The sequence below is a fragment of the Ictalurus punctatus genome, chromosome 1 (genome assembly GCF_001660625.3).
Source record: "Ictalurus punctatus breed USDA103 chromosome 1, Coco_2.0, whole genome shotgun sequence".
Taxonomy (NCBI): domain Eukaryota; kingdom Metazoa; phylum Chordata; class Actinopteri; order Siluriformes; family Ictaluridae; genus Ictalurus; species Ictalurus punctatus.
Window position 1 is genome coordinate 32,768,639 of NC_030416.2, and position 21,378 is coordinate 32,790,016.

General features: G+C 49.5%; 7 non-coding genes across 7 annotated transcripts; all 7 read right to left on the reverse strand.

Annotated features, from left to right (window-relative positions):
- Window positions 1–4,858: 4,858 nt before the first annotated feature.
- trnam-cau (transfer RNA methionine (anticodon CAU)) lies at window positions 4,859–4,930 on the reverse strand. The gene has a single exon. It is a non-coding gene; the product is annotated as a tRNA-Met (tRNA).
- Window positions 4,931–7,732: 2,802 nt separating this feature from the next.
- trnam-cau (transfer RNA methionine (anticodon CAU)) lies at window positions 7,733–7,804 on the reverse strand. The gene has a single exon. It is a non-coding gene; the product is annotated as a tRNA-Met (tRNA).
- Window positions 7,805–9,189: 1,385 nt separating this feature from the next.
- trnar-ccu (transfer RNA arginine (anticodon CCU)) lies at window positions 9,190–9,262 on the reverse strand. The gene has a single exon. It is a non-coding gene; the product is annotated as a tRNA-Arg (tRNA).
- A 1,305-nt stretch (window positions 9,263–10,567) lies between these two features.
- On the reverse strand, window positions 10,568–10,640 carry trnar-ccu (transfer RNA arginine (anticodon CCU)). Its single transcript has one exon. It is a non-coding gene; the product is annotated as a tRNA-Arg (tRNA).
- Window positions 10,641–12,614: 1,974 nt separating this feature from the next.
- trnam-cau (transfer RNA methionine (anticodon CAU)) lies at window positions 12,615–12,686 on the reverse strand. Its single transcript has one exon. It is a non-coding gene; the product is annotated as a tRNA-Met (tRNA).
- Window positions 12,687–19,228: 6,542 nt separating this feature from the next.
- Window positions 19,229–19,300, reverse strand: trnam-cau (transfer RNA methionine (anticodon CAU)). Its single transcript has one exon. It is a non-coding gene; the product is annotated as a tRNA-Met (tRNA).
- A 7-nt stretch (window positions 19,301–19,307) lies between these two features.
- Window positions 19,308–19,380, reverse strand: trnar-ccu (transfer RNA arginine (anticodon CCU)). Its single transcript has one exon. It is a non-coding gene; the product is annotated as a tRNA-Arg (tRNA).
- Window positions 19,381–21,378: the final 1,998 nt, after the last annotated feature.

Here is a 21,378-nt window from a genome sequence, read left to right on the forward strand (position 1 = left end):
ACCACACCGACAACACCAATACCGATTATGGCGGCAACCAACCCCTTGGCTCTCCCGCTCATCGCTCGGCCGGGCAAATATTCAGGTGAACCTGCTCAGTGTACAGGCATTCTTCTACAGGACTCTCTATATTTCTACAAACAAGTCAGAGATTCAGAACAATTTAAGGTGGCACAGTTCATAAACCTGCTCATAGCCAAAGCACTGATCTGAGCAAGTGCAATGTGGAACCAGGGTGGAGAGCACATTCCCTCCTCTGACCGTTTCTTCAATCTGTTTCACCAACTGTTTGATCATGCTCCAGAGGCTAAAGGAAATCAGAGAAAAACTGTCACCCAGGGAAGTCGAGGAGCCAGCGAATATGCCCTGGAATCCAGATCCATTGCCTCTGCCAGCGGGTAGCTGAACCTGCACTGGAATCTGCTTAGCATCAAGGACTGAACCGGGCCAGACTCATCAAAATAGCATATCGCGACAAGCAGAAATCCCTGGACGCGCGTATTGACCTCTCCATTCATCTCGACCCCCTGCAGTGGAATTGTCAGCCCCCAGGTTTCACGTAGAACGCACTAACTGGCATAGGCCAGTGGAAGAGTAGGCCGATTGGTCAAGTACTCCATTCTCGAACAAGAAAGGAGGAGTAGGGCTAAATTGTGTTTCTATTGTGGCTGCAACCAACACTGAGTGTCTCCGTGCCTAGTGCATCCTGCCCAAAGACAGCCATTACTCACAAAGAAGCGGGCTACACTCCGGCCACACCCACCTTAGATGAGTCCCTACAAAAATGTGCCTCCTCAAACTTTCTCGCTTCCTTTTCACCTTGTCCTTCGCAGTTCAAGCTGCTCAGCTCAGTGTCGCAAATCTACAGGGCTCTCTATATTTCTACAAACAAGTCAGAGGTTCAGAACAATTTAAGGTGGCACAGTTCATTAACCTGCTCATAGCCATAGCACTGATCTGAGCAAGTGCAATGTGGAACCAGGGTGGAGAGCACATTCCCTCCTCTGACCGTTTCTTCAATCTGTTTCACCAACTGTTTGATCATGCTCCAGAGGCTAAAGGAAATCAGAGAAAAACTGTCACCCAGGGAAGTCGAGGAGCCAGCGAATATGCCCTGGAATCCAGATCCATTGCCTCTGCTAGCATGTAGCTGAACCTGCACTGGAATCTGCTTAGCATCAAGGACTGAACCGGGCCAGACTCATCAAAATAGCATATCGCGACAAGCAGAAATCCCTGGACGCGCGTATTGACCTCTCCATTCATATCGACCCCCTGCAGTGGAATTGTCAGCCCCCAGGTTTCACGTAGAACGCACTAACTGGCATAGGCCAGTGGAAGAGTAGGCCGATTGGTCAAGTACTCCATTCTAGAACAAGAAAGGAGGAGTAGGGCTAAATTGTGTTTCTATTGTGGCAGCAACCAACACTGAGTGTCTCAGTGCCTAGTGCATCCGGCCCAAAGACAGCCATTCCTCACAAAGAAGCGGGCTACACTCCGCCCACACACACCTTAGATGAGTCCCTACAAAAATGTGCCTCCTCAAACTTTCTCGCTTCCTTTTCACCTTGTCCTTCGCAGTTCAAGCTGCTCAGCTCAGTGTCACAAATCTACAGGGCTCTCTATATTTCTACAAACAAGTCAGAGGTTCAGAACAATTTAAGGTGGCACAGTTCATAAACCTGCTCATAGCCAAAGCACTGATCTGAGCAAGTGCAATGTGGAACCAGGGTGGAGAGCACATTCCCTCCTCTGACCGTTTCTTTAATCTGTTTCACCAACTGTTTGATCATGCTCCAGAGGCTAAGGGAAATCAGAGAAAAACTTTCACCCAGGGAAGTCGAGGAGCCAGCGAATATGCCCTGGAATCCTGATCCATTGCCTCTGCCAGCGGGTAGCTGAACCTGCACTGGAATCTGCTTAGCATCAAGGACTGAAGCGGGCCAGACTCATCAAAATAGCATATCGCGACAAGCAGAAATCCCTGGACGCGCGTATTGACCTCTCCATTCATCTCGACCCCCTGCAGTGGAATTGTCAGCCCCCAGGTTTCACGTAGAACGCACTAACTGGCATAGGCCAGTGGAAGAGTAGGCCGATTGGTCAAGTACTCCATTCTCGAACAAGAAAGGAGGAGTAGGGCTAAATTGTGTTTCTATTGTGGCTGCAACCAACACTGAGTGTCTCCGTGCCTAGTGCATCCTGCCCAAAGACAGCCATTACTCACAAAGAAGCGGGCTACACTCCGGCCACACCCACCTTAGATGAGTCCCTACAAAAATGTCCCTCCTCAAACTTTCTCGCTTCCTTTTCACCTTGTCCTTCGCAGTTCAAGCTGCTCAGCTCAGTGTCGCAAATCTACAGGGCTTTCTATATTTCTACAAACAAGTCAGAGGTACAGAACAATTTAAGGTGGCACAGTTCATTAACCTGCTCATAGCCATAGCACTGATCTGAGCAAGTGCAATGTGGAACCAGGGTGGAGAGCACATTCCCTCCTCTGACCGTTTCTTCAATCTGTTTCACCAACTGTTTGATCATGCTCCAGAGGCTAAAGGAAATCAGAGAAAAACTGTCACCCAGGGAAGTCGAGGAGCCAGCGAATATGCCCTGGAATCCAGATCCATTGCCTCTGCCAGCGGGTAGCTGAACCTGCACTGGAATCTGCTTAGCATCAAGGACTGAACCGGGCCAGACTCATCAAAATAGCATATCGCGACAAGCAGAAATCCCTGGACGCGCGTATTGACCTCTCCATTCATATCGACCCCCTGCAGTGGAATTGTCAGCCCCCAGGTTTCACGTAGAACGCACTAACTGGCATAGGCCAGTGGAAGAGTAGGCCGATTGGTCAAGTACTCCATTCTAGAACAAGAAAGGAGGAGTAGGGCTAAATTGTGTTTCTATTGTGGCAGCAACCAACACTGAGTGTCTCAGTGCCTAGTGCATCCGGCCCAAAGACAGCCATTACTCACAAAGAAGCGGGCTACACTCCGCCCACACACACCTTAGATGAGTCCCTACAAAAATGTGCCTCCTCAAACTTTCTCGCTTCCTTTTCACCTTGTCCTTCGCAGTTCAAGCTGCTCAGCTCAGTGTCACAAATCTACAGGGCTCTCTATATTTCTACAAACAAGTCAGAGGTTCAGAACAATTTAAGGTGGCACAGTTCATAAACCTGCTCATAGCCAAAGCACTGATCTGAGCAAGTGCAATGTGGAACCAGGGTGGAGAGCACATTCCCTCCTCTGACCGTTTCTTTAATCTGTTTCACCAACTGTTTGATCATGCTCCAGAGGCTAAGGGAAATCAGAGAAAAACTTTCACCCAGGGAAGTCGAGGAGCCAGCGAATATGCCCTGGAATCCTGATCCATTGCCTCTGCCAGCGGGTAGCTGAACCTGCACTGGAATCTGCTTAGCATCAAGGACTGAACCGGGCCAGACTCATCAAAATAGCATATCGCGACAAGCAGAAATCCCTGGACGCGCGTATTGACCTCTCCATTCATCTCGACCCCCTGCAGTGGAATTGTCAGCCCCCAGGTTTCACGTAGAACGCACTAACTGGCATAGGCCAGTGGAAGAGTAGGCCGATTGGTCAAGTACTCCATTCTCGAACAAGAAAGGAGGAGTAGGGCTAAATTGTGTTTCTATTGTGGCTGCAACCAACACTGAGTGTCTCCGTGCCTAGTGCATCCTGCCCAAAGACAGCCATTACTCACAAAGAAGCGGGCTACACTCCGGCCACACCCACCTTAGATGAGTCCCTACAAAAATGTCCCTCCTCAAACTTTCTCGCTTCCTTTTCACCTTGTCCTTCGCAGTTCAAGCTGCTCAGCTCAGTGTCGCAAATCTACAGGGCTTTCTATATTTCTACAAACAAGTCAGAGGTACAGAACAATTTAAGGTGGCACAGTTCATTAACCTGCTCATAGCCATAGCACTGATCTGAGCAAGTGCAATGTGGAACCAGGGTGGAGAGCACATTCCCTCCTCTGACCGTTTCTTCAATCTGTTTCACCAACGGTTTGATCATGCTCCAGAGGCTAAAGGAAATCAGAGAAAACTGTCACCCAGGGAAGTCGAGGAGCCAGCGAATATGCCCTGGAATCCAGATCCATTGCCTCTGTTAGCATGTAGCTGAACCTGCACTGGAATCTGCTTAGCATCAAGGACTGAACCGGGCCAGACTCATCAAAATAGCATATCGCGACAAGCAGAAATCCCTGGACGCGCGTATTGACCTCTCCATTCATCTCGACCCCCTGCAGTGGAATTGTCAGCCCCCAGGTTTCACGTAGAACGCACTAACTGGCATAGGCCAGTGGAAGAGTAGGCCGATTGGTCAAGTACTCCATTCTCGAACAAGAAAGGAGGAGTAGGGCTAAATTGTGTTTCTATTGTGGCAGCAACCAACACTGAGTGTCTCAGTGCCTAGTGCATCCGGCCCAAAGACAGCCATTTCTCACAAAGAAGCGGGCTACACTCCGCCCACACACACCTTAGATGAGTCCCTACAAAAATGTGCCTCCTCAAACTTTCTCGCTTCCTTTTCACCTTGTCCTTCGCAGTTCAAGCTGCTCAGCTCAGTGTCGCAAATCATATCTCTAAACCCCTGCTGTGTTAACCACCTCTACTTACATCAAAAGTCCAGAGTCAACCCATCCCTGCCCTGTTGAGCTTGACGCTTTCGATTTGTTTGTATGTTGTTGTTTATTTTTTAAAGAAAGCATTCTCTGCAGTTTTACAGTATACTGTGCCATCAACATGGACACAGAGGGGGTGTGTGAGAGGCAACATGAGATAGACAGATAGCTATACTTTATTTACTCTGCAACTGTTAAAAGGGAGAGGAGCTAGCAGAGGATGGTTTCGATCCATCGACCTCTGGGTTATGGGCCCAGCACGCTTCCGCTGCGCCACTCTGCTTCACGGACACTCCAGATGGGACTCGAACCCACAATCCCTGGCTTAGGAGGCCAATGCCTTATCCATTAGGCCACTGGGACACCGTTGGGGTCCATGCGGGGCTCTCTCGATAGCGGCTGAAGAAAATCTAGCGAGGGCGCGACAACGGCAGATAGCTATGCTCGGCGTGAAAATCACACAGTTGTCCACCACACCGACAACACCAATACCGATTATGGCGGCAACCAACCCCTTGGCTCTCCCGCTCATCGCTCGGCCGGGCAAATATTCAGGTGAACCTGCTCAGTGTACAGGCATTCTTCTACAGGACTCTCTATATTTCTACAAACAAGTCAGAGATTCAGAACAATTTAAGGTGGCACAGTTCATAAACCTGCTCATAGCCAAAGCACTGATCTGAGCAAGTGCAATGTGGAACCAGGGTGGAGAGCACATTCCCTCCTCTGACCGTTTCTTCAATCTGTTTCACCAACTGTTTGATCATGCTCCAGAGGCTAAAGGAAATCAGAGAAAAACTGTCACCCAGGGAAGTCGAGGAGCCAGCGAATATGCCCTGGAATTCAGATCCATTGCCTCTGCCAGCGGGTAGCTGAACCTGCACTGGAATCTGCTTAGCATCAAGGACTGAACCGGGCCAGACTCATCAAAATAGCATATCGCGACAAGCAGAAATCCCTGGACGCGCGTATTGACCTCTCCATTCATCTCGACCCCCTGCAGTGGAATTGTCAGCCCCCAGGTTTCACGTAGAACGCACTAACTGGCATAGGCCAGTGGAAGAGTAGGCCGATTGGTCAAGTACTCCATTCTCGAACAAGAAAGGAGGAGTAGGGCTAAATTGTGTTTCTATTGTGGCAGCAACCAACACTGAGTGTCTCCGTGCCTAGTGCATCCTGCCCAAAGACAGCCATTACTCACAAAGAAGCGGGCTACACTCCGGCCACACCCACCTTAGATAAGTCCCTACAAAAATGTGCCTCCTCAAACTTTCTCGCTTCCTTTTCACCTTGTCCTTCGCAGTTCAAGCTGCTCAGCTCAGTGTCGCAAATCTACAGGGCTCTCTATATTTCTACAAACAAGTCAGAGGTTCAGAACAATTTAAGGTGGCACAGTTCCTTAACCTGCTCATAGCCATAGCACTGATCTGAGCAAGTGCAATGTGGAACCAGGGTGGAGAGCACATTCCCTCCTCTGACCGTTTCTTCAATCTGTTTCACCAACTGTTTGATCATGCTCCAGAGGCTAAAGGAAATCAGAGAAAAACTGTCACCCAGGGAAGTCGAGGAGCCAGCGAATATGCCCTGGAATCCAGATCCATTGCCTCTGCTAGCATGTAGCTGAACCTGCACTGGAATCTGCTTAGCATCAAGGACTGAACCGGGCCAGACTCATCAAAATAGCATATCGCAACAAGCAGAAATCCCTGGACGCGCGTATTGACCTCTCCATTCATATCGACCCCCTGCAGTGGAATTGTCAGCCCCCAGGTTTCACGTAGAACGCACTAACTGGCATAGGCCAGTGGAAGAGTAGGCCGATTGGTCAAGTACTCCATTCTAGAACAAGAAAGGAGGAGTAGGGCTAAATTGTGTTTCTATTGTGGCAGCAACCAACACTGAGTGTCTCAGTGCCTAGTGCATCCTGCCCAAAGACAGCCATTACTCACAAAGAAGCGGGCTACACTCCGCCCACACACACCTTAGATGAGTCCCTACAAAAATGTGCCTCCTCAAACTTTCTCGCTTCCTTTTCACCTTGTCCTTCGCAGTTCAAGCTGCTCAGCTCAGTGTCGCAAATCTACAGGGCTCTCTATATTTCTACAAACAAGTCAGAGGTTCAGAACAATTTAAGGTGGCACAGTTCATAAACCTGCTCATAGCCAAAGCACTGATCTGAGCAAGTGCAATGTGGAACCAGGGTGGAGAGCACATTCCCTCCTCTGACCGTTTCTTTAATCTGTTTCACCAACTGTTTGATCATGCTCCAGAGGCTAAGGGAAATCAGAGAAAAACTTTCACCCAGGGAAGTCGAGGAGCCAGCGAATATGCCCTGGAATCCTGATCCATTGCCTCTGCCAGCGGGTAGCTGAACCTGCACTGGAATCTGCTTAGCATCAAGGACTGAAGCGGGCCAGACTCATCAAAATAGCATATCGCGACAAGCAGAAATCCCTGGACGCGCGTATTGACCTCTCCATTCATCTCGACCCCCTGCAGTGGAATTGTCAGCCCCCAGGTTTCACGTAGAACGCACTAACTGGCATAGGCCAGTGGAAGAGTAGGCCGATTGGTCAAGTACTCCATTCTCGAACAAGAAAGGAGGAGTAGGGCTAAATTGTGTTTCTATTGTGGCTGCAACCAACACTGAGTGTCTCCGTGCCTAGTGCATCCTGCCCAAAGACAGCCATTACTCACAAAGAAGCGGGCTACACTCCGGCCACACCCACCTTAGATGAGTCCCTACAAAAATGTGCCTCCTCAAACTTTCTCGCTTCCTTTTCACCTTGTCCTTCGCAGTTCAAGCTGCTCAGCTCAGTGTCGCAAATCATATCTCTAAACCCCTGCTGTGTTAACCACCTCTACTTACATCAAAAGTCCAGAGTCAACCCATCCCTGCCCTGTTGAGCTTGACGCTTTCGATTTGTTTGTATGTTGTTGTTTATTTTTTAAAGAAAGCATTCTCTGCAGTTTTACAGTATACTGTGCCATCAACATGGACACAGAGGGGGTGTGTGAGAGGCAACATGAGATAGACAGATAGCTATACTTTATTTACTCTGCAACTGTTAAAAGGGAGAGGAGCTAGCAGAGGATGGTTTCGATCCATCGACCTCTGGGTTATGGGCCCAGCACGCTTCCGCTGCGCCACTCTGCTTCACGGGCACCCCAGATGGGACTCGGACCCACAATCCCTGGCTTAGGAGGCCAATGCCTTATCCATTAGGCCACTGGGACACCGTCAGGGTCCATGCGGGGCTCTCTCGATAGCGGCTGAAGAAAATCTAGCGAGGGCGCGACAACGGCAGATAGCTATGCTCGGCGTGAAAATCACACAGTTGTTCACCACACCGACAACACCAATACCGATTATGGCGGCAACCAACCCCTTGGCTCTCCCGCTCATCGCTCGGCCGGGCAAATATTCAGGTGAACCTGCTCAGTGTACAGGCATTCTTCTACAGGACTCTCTATATTTCTACAAACAAGTCAGAGGTTCAGAACAATTTAAGGTGGCACAGTTCATAAACCTGCTCATAGCCAAAGCACTGATCTGAGCAAGTGCAATGTGGAACCAGGGTGGAGAGCACATTCCCTCCTCTGACCGTTTCTTCAATCTGTTTCACCAACTGTTTGATCATGCTCCAGAGGCTAAAGGAAATCAGAGAAAAACTGTCACCCAGGGAAGTCGAGGAGCCAGCGAATATGCCCTGGAATCCAGATCCATTGCCTCTGCCAGCGGGTAGCTGAACCTGCACTGGAATCTGCTTAGCATCAAGGACTGAACCGGGCCAGACTCATCAAAATAGCATATCGCGACAAGCAGAAATCCCTGGACGCGCGTATTGACCTCTCCATTCATCTCGACCCCCTGCAGTGGAATTGTCAGCCCCCAGGTTTCACGTAGAACGCACTAACTGGCATAGGCCAGTGGAAGAGTAGGCCGATTGGTCAAGTACTCCATTCTCGAACAAGAAAGGAGGAGTAGGGCTAAATTGTGTTTCTATTGTGGCTGCAACCAACACTGAGTGTCTCCGTGCCTAGTGCATCCTGCCCAAAGACAGCCATTACTCACAAAGAAGCGGGCTACACTCCGGCCACACCCACCTTAGATGAGTCCCTACAAAAATGTGCCTCCTCAAACTTTCTCGCTTCCTTTTCACCTTGTCCTTCGCAGTTCAAGCTGCTCAGCTCAGTGTCGCAAATCATATCTCTAAACCCCTGCTGTGTTAACCACCTCTACTTACATCAAAAGTCCAGAGTCAACCCATCCCTGCCCTGTTGACCTTGACGCTTTCGATTTGTTTGTATGTTGTTGTTTATTTTTTAAAGAAAGCATTCTCTGCAGTTTTACAGTATACTGTGCCATCAACATGGACACAGAGGGGGTGTGTGAGAGGCAACATGAGATAGACAGATAGCTATACTTTATTTACTCTGCAACTGTTAAAAGGGAGAGGAGCTAGCAGAGGATTGTTTCGATCCATCGACCTCTGGGTTATGGGCCCAGCACGCTTCCGCTGCGCCACTCTGCTTCACGGACACCCCAGATGGGACTCGAACCCACAATCCCTGGCTTAGGAGGCCAATGCCTTATCCATTAGGCCACTGGGACACCGTCGGGGTCCATGCGGGGCTCTCTCGATAGCGGCTGAAGAAAATCTAGCGAGGGCGCGACAACGGCAGATAGCTATGCTCGGCGTGAAAATCACACAGTTGTTCACCACACCGACAACACCAATACCGATTATGGCGGCAACCAACCCCTTGGCTCTCCCGCTCATCGCTCGGCCGGGCAAATATTCAGGTGAACCTGCTCAGTGTACAGGCATTCTTCTACAGGACTCTCTATATTTCTACAAACAAGTCAGAGGTTCAGAACAATTTAAGGTGGCACAGTTCATAAACCTGCTCATAGCCAAAGCACTGATCTGAGCAAGTGCAATGTGGAACCAGGGTGGAGAGCACATTCCCTCCTCTGACCGTTTCTTCAATCTGTTTCACCAACTGTTTGATCATGCTCCAGAGGCTAAAGGAAATCAGAGAAAAACTGTCACCCAGGGAAGTCGAGGAGCCAGCGAATATGCCCTGGAATCCAGATCCATTGCCTCTGCCAGCGGGTAGCTGAACCTGCACTGGAATCTGCTTAGCATCAAGGACTGAACCGGGCCAGACTCATCAAAATAGCATATCGCGACAAGCAGAAATCCCTGGACGCGCGTATTGACCTCTCCATTCATCTCGACCCCCTGCAGTGGAATTGTCAGCCCCCAGGTTTCACGTAGAACGCACTAACTGGCATAGGCCAGTGGAAGAGTAGGCCGATTGGTCAAGTACTCCATTCTCGAACAAGAAAGGAGGAGTAGGGCTAAATTGTGTTTCTATTGTGGCTGCAACCAACACTGAGTGTCTCCGTGCCTAGTGCATCCTGCCCAAAGACAGCCATTACTCACAAAGAAGCGGGCTACACTCCGGCCACACCCACCTTAGATGAGTCCCTACAAAAATGTGCCTCCTCAAACTTTCTCGCTTCCTTTTCACCTTGTCCTTCGCAGTTCAAGCTGCTCAGCTCAGTGTCGCAAATCATATCTCTAAACCCCTGCTGTGTTAACCACCTCTACTTACATCAAAAGTCCAGAGTCAACCCATCCCTGCCCTGTTGAGCTTGACGCTTTCGATTTGTTTGTATGTTGTTGTTTATTTTTTAAAGAAAGCATTCTCTGCAGTTTTACAGTATACTGTGCCATCAACATGGACACAGAGGGGGTGTGTGAGAGGCAACATGAGATAGACAGATAGCTATACTTTATTTACTCTGCAACTGTTAAAAGGGAGAGGAGCTAGCAGAGGATTGTTTCGATCCATCGACCTCTGGGTTATGGGCCCAGCACGCTTCCGCTGCGCCACTCTGCTTCACGGACACCCCAGATGGGACTCGAACCCACAATCCCTGGCTTAGGAGGCCAATGCCTTATCCATTAGGCCACTGGGACACCGTCGGGGTCCATGCGGGGCTCTCTCGATAGCGGCTGAAGAAAATCTAGCGAGGGCGCGACAACGGCAGATAGCTATGCTCGGCGTGAAAATCACACAGTTGTTCACCACACCGACAACACCAATACCGATTATGGCGGCAACCAACCCCTTGGCTCTCCCGCTCATAGCTCGGCCGGGCAAATATTCAGGTGAACCTGCTCAGTGTACAGGCATTCTTCTACAGGACTCTCTATATTTCTACAAACAAGTCAGAGGTTCAGAACAATTTAAGGTGGCACAGTTCATTAACCTGCTCATAGCCAAAGCACTGATCTGAGCAAGTGCAATGTGGAACCAGGGTGGAGAGCACATTCCCTCCTCTGACCGTTTCTTCAATCTGTTTCACCAACTGTTTGATCATGCTCCAGAGGCTAAAGGAAATCAGAGAAAAACTGTCACCCAGGGAAGTCGAGGAGCCAGCGAATATGCCCTGGAATCCAGATCCATTGCCTCTGCTAGCATGTAGCTGAACCTGCACTGGAATCTGCTTAGCATCAAGGACTGAACCGGGCCAGACTCATCAAAATAGCATATCGCGACAAGCAGAAATCCCTGGACGCGCGTATTGACCTCTCCATTCATCTCGACCCCCTGCAGTGGAATTGTCAGCCCCCAGGTTTCACGTAGAACGCACTAACTGGCATAGGCCAGTGGAAGAGTAGGCCGATTGGTCAAGTACTCCATTCTCGAACAAGAAAGGAGGAGTAGGGCTAAATTGTGTTTCTATTGTGGCAGCAACCAACACTGAGTGTCTCAGTGCCTAGTGCATCCTGCCCAAAGACAGCCATTACTCACAAAGAAGCGGGCTACACTCCGGCCACACCCACCTTAGATGAGTCCCTACAAAAATGTGCCTCCTCAAACTTTCTCGCTTCCTTTTCACCTTGTCCTTCGCAGTTCCAGCTGCTCAGCTCAGTGTCGCAAATCTACAGGGCTCTCTATATTTCTACAAACAAGTCAGAGGTTCAGAACAATTTAAGGTGGCACAGTTCATAAACCTGCTCATAGCCAAAGCACTGATCTGAGCAAGTGCAATGTGGAACCAGGGTGGAGAGCACATTCCCTCCTCTGACCGTTTCTTCAATCTGTTTCACCAACTGTTTGATCATGCTCCAGAGGCTAAAGGAAATCAGAGAAAAACTGTCACCCAGGGAAGTCGAGGAGCCAGCGAATATGCCCTGGAATCCAGATCCATTGCCTCTTCCAGCGGGTAGCTGAACCTGCACTGGAATCTGCTTAGCATCAAGGACTGAAGAGGGCCAGACTCATCAAAATAGCATATCGCGACAAGCAGAAATCCCTGGACGCGCGTATTGACCTCTCCATTCATCTCGACCCCCTGCAGTGGAATTGTCAGCCCCCAGGTTTCACGTAGAACGCACTAACTGGCATAGGCCAGTGGAAGAGTAGGCCGATTGGTCAAGTACTCCATTCTCGAACAAGAAAGGAGGAGTAGGGCTAAATTGTGTTTCTATTGTGGCTGCAACCAACACTGAGTGTCTCCGTGTCTAGTGCATCCTGCCCAAAGACAGCCATTACTCACAAAGAAGCGGGCTACACTCCGGCCACACCCACCTTAGATGAGTCCCTACAAAAATGTGCCTCCTCAAACTTTCTCGCTTCCTTTTCACCTTGTCCTTCGCAGTTCAAGCTGCTCAGCTCAGTGTCGCAAATCATATCTCTAAACCCCTGCTGTGTTAACCACCTCTACTTACATCAAAAGTCCAGAGTCAACCCATCCCTGCCCTGTTGAGCTTGACGCTTTCGATTTGTTTGTATGTTGTTGTTTATTTTTTAAAGAAAGCATTCTCTGCAGTTTTACAGTATACTGTGCCATCAACATGGACACAGAGGGGGTGTGTGAGAGGCAACATGAGATAGACAGATAGCTATACTTTATTTACTCTGCAACTGTTAAAAGGGAGAGGAGCTAGCAGAGGATGGTTTCGATCCATCGACCTCTGGGTTATGGGCCCAGCACGCTTCCGCTGCGCCACTCTGCTTCACGGGCACCCCAGATGGGACTCGGACCCACAATCCCTGGCTTAGGAGGCCAATGCCTTATCCATTAGGCCACTGGGACACCGTCAGGGTCCATGCGGGGCTCTCTCGATAGCGGCTGAAGAAAATCTAGCGAGGGCGCGACAACGGCAGATAGCTATGCTCGGCGTGAAAATCACACAGTTGTTCACCACACCGACAACACCAATACCGATTATGGCGGCAACCAACCCCTTGGCTCTCCCGCTCATCGCTCGGCCGGGCAAATATTCAGGTGAACCTGCTCAGTGTACAGGCATTCTTCTACAGGACTCTCTATATTTCTACAAACAAGTCAGAGGTTCAGAACAATTTAAGGTGGCACAGTTCATAAACCTGCTCATAGCCAAAGCACTGATCTGAGCAAGTGCAATGTGGAACCAGGGTGGAGAGCACATTCCCTCCTCTGACCGTTTCTTCAATCTGTTTCACCAACTGTTTGATCATGCTCCAGAGGCTAAAGGAAATCAGAGAAAAACTGTCACCCAGGGAAGTCGAGGAGCCAGCGAATATGCCCTGGAATCCAGATCCATTGCCTCTGCCAGCGGGTAGCTGAACCTGCACTGGAATCTGCTTAGCATCAAGGACTGAACCGGGCCAGACTCATCAAAATAGCATATCGCGACAAGCAGAAATCCCTGGACGCGCGTATTGACCTCTCCATTCATCTCGACCCCCTGCAGTGGAATTGTCAGCCCCCAGGTTTCACGTAGAACGCACTAACTGGCATAGGCCAGTGGAAGAGTAGGCCGATTGGTCAAGTACTCCATTCTCGAACAAGAAAGGAGGAGTAGGGCTAAATTGTGTTTCTATTGTGGCTGCAACCAACACTGAGTGTCTCCGTGCCTAGTGCATCCTGCCCAAAGACAGCCATTACTCACAAAGAAGCGGGCTACACTCCGGCCACACCCACCTTAGATGAGTCCCTACAAAAATGTGCCTCCTCAAACTTTCTCGCTTCCTTTTCACCTTGTCCTTCGCAGTTCAAGCTGCTCAGCTCAGTGTCGCAAATCTACAGGGCTCTCTATATTTCTACAAACAAGTCAGAGGTTCAGAACAATTTAAGGTGGCACAGTTCATTAACCTGCTCATAGCCATAGCACTGATCTGAGCAAGTGCAATGTGGAACCAGGGTGGAGAGCACATTCCCTCCTCTGACCGTTTCTTCAATCTGTTTCACCAACTGTTTGATCATGCTCCAGAGGCTAAAGGAAATCAGAGAAAAACTGTCACCCAGGGAAGTCGAGGAGCCAGCGAATATGCCCTGGAATCCAGATCCATTGCCTCTGCTAGCATGTAGCTGAACCTGCACTGGAATCTGCTTAGCATCAAGGACTGAACCGGGCCAGACTCATCAAAATAGCATATCGCGACAAGCAGAAATCCCTGGACGCGCGTATTGACCTCTCCATTCATATCGACCCCCTGCAGTGGAATTGTCAGCCCCCAGGTTTCACGTAGAACGCATTAACTGGCATAGGCCAGTGGAAGAGTAGGCCGATTGGTCAAGTACTCCATTCTAGAACAAGAAAGGAGGAGTAGGGCTAAATTGTGTTTCTATTGTGGCAGCAACCAACACTGAGTGTCTCAGTGCCTAGTGCATCCGGCCCAAAGACAGCCATTACTCACAAAGAAGCGGGCTACACTCCGCCCACACACACCTTAGATGAGTCCCTACAAAAATGTGCCTCCTCAAACTTTCTCGCTTCCTTTTCACCTTGTCCTTCGCAGTTCAAGCTGCTCAGCTCAGTGTCACAAATCTACAGGGCTCTCTATATTTCTACAAACAAGTCAGAGGTTCAGAACAATTTAAGGTGGCACAGTTCATAAACCTGCTCATAGCCAAAGCACTGATCTGAGCAAGGGCAATGTGGAACCAGGGTGGAGAGCACATTCCCTCCTCTGACCGTTTCTTTAATCTGTTTCACCAACTGTTTGATCATGCTCCAGAGGCTAAAGGAAATCAGAGAAAAACTTTCACCCAGGGAAGTCGAGGAGCCAGCGAATATGCCCTGGAATCCAGATCCATTGCCTCTGCCAGCGGGTAGCTGAACCTGCACTGGAATCTGCTTAGCATCAAGGACTGAAGCGGGCCAGACTCATCAAAATAGCATATCGCGACAAGCAGAAATCCCTGGACGCGCGTATTGACCTCTCCATTCATCTCGACCCCCTGCAGTGGAATTGTCAGCCCCCAGGTTTCACGTAGAACGCACTAACTGGCATAGGCCAGTGGAAGAGTAGGCCGATTGGTCAAGTACTCCATTCTCGAACAAGAAAGGAGGAGTAGGGCTAAATTGTGTTTCTATTGTGGCTGCAACCAACACTGAGTGTCTCCGTGCCTAGTGCATCCTGCCCAAAGACAGCCATTACTCACAAAGAAGCGGGCTACACTCCGGCCACACCCACCTTAGATGAGTCCCTACAAAAATGTGCCTCCTCAAACTTTCTCGCTTCCTTTTCACCTTGTCCTTCGCAGTTCAAGCTGCTCAGCTCAGTGTCGCAAATCTACAGGGCTCTCTATATTTCTACAAACAAGTCAGAGGTTCAGAACAATTTAAGGTGGCACAGTTCATTAACCTGCTCATAGCCATAGCACTGATCTGAGCAAGTGCAATGTGGAACCAGGGTGGAGAGCACATTCCCTCCTCTGACCGTTTCTTCAATCTGTTTCACCAACTGTTTGATCATGCTCCAGAGGCTAAAGGAAATCAGAGAAAAACTGTCACCCAGGGAAGTCGAGGAGCCAGCGAATATGCCCTGGAATCCAGATCCATTGCCTCTGCTAGCATGTAGCTGAACCTGCACTGGAATCTGCTTAGCATCAAGGACTGAACCGGGCCAGACTCATCAAAATAGCATATCGCGACAAGCAGAAATCCCTGGACGCGCGTATTGACCTCTCCATTCATATCGACCCCCTGCAGTGGAATTGTCAGCCCCCAGGTTTCACGTAGAACGCATTAACTGGCATAGGCCAGTGGAAGAGTAGGCCGATTGGTCAAGTACTCCATTCTAGAACAAGAAAGGAGGAGTAGGGCTAAATTGTGTTTCTATTGTGGCAGCAACCAACACTGAGTGTCTCAGTGCCTAGTGCATCCGGCCCAAAGACAGCCATTACTCACAAAGAAGCGGGCTACACTCCGCCCACACACACCTTAGATGAGTCCCTACAAAAATGTGCCTCCTCAAACTTTCTCGCTTCCTTTTCACCTTGTCCTTCGCAGTTCAAGCTGCTCAGCTCAGTGTCACAAATCTACAGGGCTCTCTATATTTCTACAAACAAGTCAGAGGTTCAGAACAATTTAAGGTGGCACAGTTCATAAACCTGCTCATAGCCAAAGCACTGATCTGAGCAAGGGCAATGTGGAACCAGGGTGGAGAGCACATTCCCTCCTCTGACCGTTTCTTTAATCTGTTTCACCAACTGTTTGATCATGCTCCAGAGGCTAAAGGAAATCAGAGAAAAACTTTCACCCAGGGAAGTCGAGGAGCCAGCGAATATGCCCTGGAATCCTGATCCATTGCCTCTGCCAGCGGGTAGCTGAACCTGCACTGGAATCTGCTTAGCATCAAGGACTGAAGCGGGCCAGACTCATCAAAATAGCATATCGCGACAAGCAGAAATCCCTGGACGCGCGTATTGACCTCTCCATTCATCTCGACCCCCTGCAGTGGAATTGTCAGCCCCCAGGTTTCACGTAGAACGCACTAACTGGCATAGGCCAGTGGAAGAGTAGGCCGATTGGTCAAGTACTCCATTCTCGAACAAGAAAGGAGGAGTAGGGCTAAATTGTGTTTCTATTGTGGCTGCAACCAACACTGAGTGTCTCCGTGCCTAGTGCATCCTGCCCAAAGACAGCCATTACTCACAAAGAAGCGGGCTACACTCCGGCCACACCCACCTTAGATGAGTCCCTACAAAAATGTGCCTCCTCAAACTTTCTCGCTTCCTTTTCACCTTGTCCTTCGCAGTTCAAGCTGCTCAGCTCAGTGTCGCAAATCTACAGGGCTCTCTATATTTCTACAAACAAGTCAGAGGTTCAGAACAATTTAAGGTGGCACAGTTCATTAACCTGCTCATAGCCATAGCACTGATCTGAGCAAGTGCAATGTGGAACCAGGGTGGAGAGCACATTCCCTCCTCTGACCGTTTCTTCAATCTGTTTCACCAACTGTTTGATCATGCTCCAGAGGCTAAAGGAAATCAGAGAAAAACTGTCACCCAGGGAAGTCGAGGAGCCAGCGAATATGCCCTGGAATCCAGATCCATTGCCTCTGCTAGCATGTAGCTGAACCTGCACTGGAATCTGCTTAGCATCAAGGACTGAACCGGGCCAGACTCATCAAAATAGCATATCGCGACAAGCAGAAATCCCTGGACGCGCGTATTGACCTCTCCATTCATATCGACCCCCTGCAGTGGAATTGTCAGCCCCCAGGTTTCACGTAGAACGCATTAACTGGCATAGGCCAGTGGAAGAGTAGGCCGATTGGTCAAGTACTCCATTCTAGAACAAGAAAGGAGGAGTAGGGCTAAATTGTGTTTCTATTGTGGCAGCAACCAACACTGAGTGTCTCAGTGCCTAGTGCATCCGGCCCAAAGACAGCCATTACTCACAAAGAAGCGGGCTACACTCCGCCCACACCCACCTTAGATGAGTCCCTACAAAAATGTGCCTCCTCAAACTTTCTCGCTTCCTTTTCACCTTGTCCTTCGCCGTTCAAGCTGCTCAGCTCAGTGTCGCAAATCTACAGGGCTCTCTATATTTCTACAAACAAGTCAGAGGTTCAGAACAATTTAAGGTGGCACAGTTCATAAACCTGCTCATAGCCAAAGCACTGATCTGAGCAAGTGCAATGTGGAACCAGGGTGGAGAGCACATTCCCTCCTCTGACCGTTTCTTTAATCTGTTTCACCAACTGTTTGATCATGCTCCAGAGGCTAAAGGAAATCAGAGAAAAACTTTCACCCAGGGAAGTCGAGGAGCCAGCGAATATGCCCTGGAATCCTGATCCATTGCCTCTGCCAGCGGGTAGCTGAACCTGCACTGGAATCTGCTTAGCATCAAGGACTGAACCGGGCCAGACTCATCAAAATAGCATATCGCGACAAGCAGAAATCCCTGGACGCGCGTATTGACCTCTCCATTCATCTCGACCCCCTGCAGTGGAATTGTCAGCCCCCAGGTTTCACGTAGAACGCACTAACTGGCATAGGCCAGTGGAAGAGTAGGCCGATTGGTCAAGTACTCCATTCTCGAACAAGAAAGGAGGAGTAGGGCTAAATTGTGTTTCTATTGTGGCAGCAACCAACACTGAGTGTCTCCGTGCCTAGTGCATCCTGCCCAAAGACAGCCATTACTCACAAAGAAGCGGGCTACACTCCGGCCACACCCACCTTAGATGAGTCCCTACAAAAATGTGCCTCCTCAAACTTTCTCGCTTACTTTTCACCTTGTCCTTCGCAGTTCAAGCTGCTCAGCTCAGTGTCACAAATCTACAGGGCTCTCTATATTTCTACAAACAAGTCAGAGGTTCAGAACAATTTAAGGTGGCACAGTTCATAAACCTGCTCATAGCCAAAGCACTGATCTGAGCAAGTGCAATGTGGAACCAGGGTGGAGAGCACATTCCCTCCTCTGACCGTTTCTTCAATCTGTTTCACCAACTGTTTGATCATGCTCCAGAGGCTAAAGGAAATCAGAGAAAAACTGTCACCCAGGGAAGTCGAGGAGCCAGCGAATATGCCCTGGAATCCAGATCCATTGCCTCTGTTAGCATGTAGCTGAACCTGCACTGGAATCTGCTTAGCATCAAGGACTGAACCGGGCCAGACTCATCAAAATAGCATATCGCGACAAGCAGAAATCCCTGGACGCGCGTATTGACCTCTCCATTCATCTCGACCCCCTGCAGTGGAATTGTCAGCCCCCAGGTTTCACGTAGAACGCACTAACTGGCATAGGCCAGTGGAAGAGTAGGCCGATTGGTCAAGTACTCCATTCTCGAACAAGAAAGGAGGAGTAGGGCTAAATTGTGTTTCTATTGTGGCAGCAACCAACACTGAGTGTCTCAGTGCCTAGTGCATCCGGCCCAAAGACAGCCATTTCTCACAAAGAAGCGGGCTACACTCCGCCCACACACACCTTAGATGAGTCCCTACAAAAATGTGCCTCCTCAAACTTTCTCGCTTCCTTTTCACCTTGTCCTTCGCAGTTCAAGCTGCTCAGCTCAGTGTCGCAAATCATATCTCTAAACCCCTGCTGTGTTAACCACCTCTACTTACATCAAAAGTCCAGAGTCAACCCATCCCTGCCCTGTTGACCTTGACGCTTTCGATTTGTTTGTATGTTGTTGTTTATTTTTTAAAGAAAGCATTCTCTGCAGTTTTACAGTATACTGTGCCATCAACATGGACACAGAGGGGGTGTGTGAGAGGCAACATGAGATAGACAGATAGCTATACTTTATTTACTCTGCAACTGTTAAAAGGGAGAGGAGCTAGCAGAGGATGGTTTCGATCCATCGACCTCTGGGTTATGGGCCCAGCACGCTTCCGCTGCGCCACTCTGCTTCACGGACACCCCAGATGGGACTCGAACCCACAATCCCTGGCTTAGGAGGCCAATGCCTTATCCGTTAGGCCACTGGGACACCGTCGGGGTCCATGCGGGGCTCTCTCGATAGCGGCTGAAGAAAATCTAGCGAGGGCGCGACAACGGCAGATAGCTATGCTCAGCGTGAAAATCACACAGTTGTCCACCACACCGACAACACCAATACCGATTATGGCGGCAACCAACCCCTTGGCTCTCCCGCTCATCGCTCGGCCGGGCAAATATTCAGGTGAACCTGCTCAGTGTACAGGCATTCTTCTACAGGACTCTCTATATTTCTACAAACAAGTCAGAGATTCAGAACAATTTAAGGTGGCACAGTTCATAAACCTGCTCATAGCCAAAGCACTGATCTGAGCAAGTGCAATGTGGAACCAGGGTGGAGAGCACATTCCCTCCTCTGACCGTTTCTTCAATCTGTTTCACCAACTGTTTGATCATGCTCCAGAGGCTAAAGGAAATCAGAGAAAAACTGTCACCCAGGGAAGTCGAGGAGCCAGCGAATATGCCCTGGAATCCAGATCCATTGCCTCTGCCAGCGGGTAGCTGAACCTGCACTGGAATCTGCTTAGCATCAAGGACTGAACCGGGCCAGACTCATCAAAATAGCATATCGCGACAAGCAGAAATCCCTGGACGCGCGTATTGACCTCTCCATTCATCTCGACCCCCTGCAGTGGAATTGTCAGCCCCCAGGTTTCACGTAGAACGCACTAACTGGCATAGGCCAGTGGAAGAGTAGGCCGATTGGTCAAGTACTCCATTCTCGAACAAGAAAGGAGGAGTAGGGCTAAATTGTGTTTCTATTGTGGCTGCAACCAACACTGAGTGTCTCCGTGCCTAGTGCATCCTGCCCAAAGACAGCCATTACTCACAAAGAAGCGGGCTACACTCCGGCCACACCCACCTTAGATGAGTCCCTACAAAAATGTGCCTCCTCAAACTTTCTCGCTTCCTTTTCACCTTGTCCTTCGCAGTTCAAGCTGCTCAGCTCAGTGTCGCAAATCTACAGGGCTCTCTATATTTCTACAAACAAGTCAGAGGTTCAGAACAATTTAAGGTGGCACAGTTCATTAACCTGCTCATAGCCATAGCACTGATCTGAGCAAGTGCAATGTGGAACCAGGGTGGAGAGCACATTCCCTCCTCTGACCGTTTCTTCAATCTGTTTCACCAACTGTTTGATCATGCTCCAGAGGCTAAAGGAAATCAGAGAAAAACTGTCACCCAGGGAAGTCGAGGAGCCAGCGAATATGCCCTGGAATCCAGATCCATTGCCTCTGCTAGCATGTAGCTGAACCTGCACTGGAATCTGCTTAGCATCAAGGACTGAACCGGGCCAGACTCATCAAAATAGCATATCGCGACAAGCAGAAATCCCTGGACGCGCGTATTGACCTCTCCATTCATATCGACCCCCTGCAGTGGAATTGTCAGCCCCCAGGTTTCACGTAGAACGCACTAACTGGCATAGGCCAGTGGAAGAGTAGGCCGATTGGTCAAGTACTCCATTCTAGAACAAGAAAGGAGGAGTAGGGCTAAATTGTGTTTCTATTGTGGCAGCAACCAACACTGAGTGTCTCAGTGCCTAGTGCATCCGGCCCAAAGACAGCCATTCCTCACAAAGAAGCGGGCTACACTCCGCCCACACACACCTTAGATGAGTCCCTACAAAAATGTGCCTCCTCAAACTTTCTCGCTTCCTTTTCACCTTGTCCTTCGCAGTTCAAGCTGCTCAACTCAGTGTCACAAATCTACAGGGCTCTCTATATTTCTACAAACAAGTCAGAGGTTCAGAACAATTTAAGGTGGCACAGTTCATAAACCTGCTCATAGCCAAAGCACTGATCTGAGCAAGTGCAATGTGGAACCAGGGTGGAGAGCACATTCCCTCCTCTGACCGTTTCTTTAATCTGTTTCACCAACTGTTTGATCATGCTCCAGAGGCTAAGGGAAATCAGAGAAAAACTTTCACCCAGGGAAGTCGAGGAGCCAGCGAATATGCCCTGGAATCCTGATCCATTGCCTCTGCCAG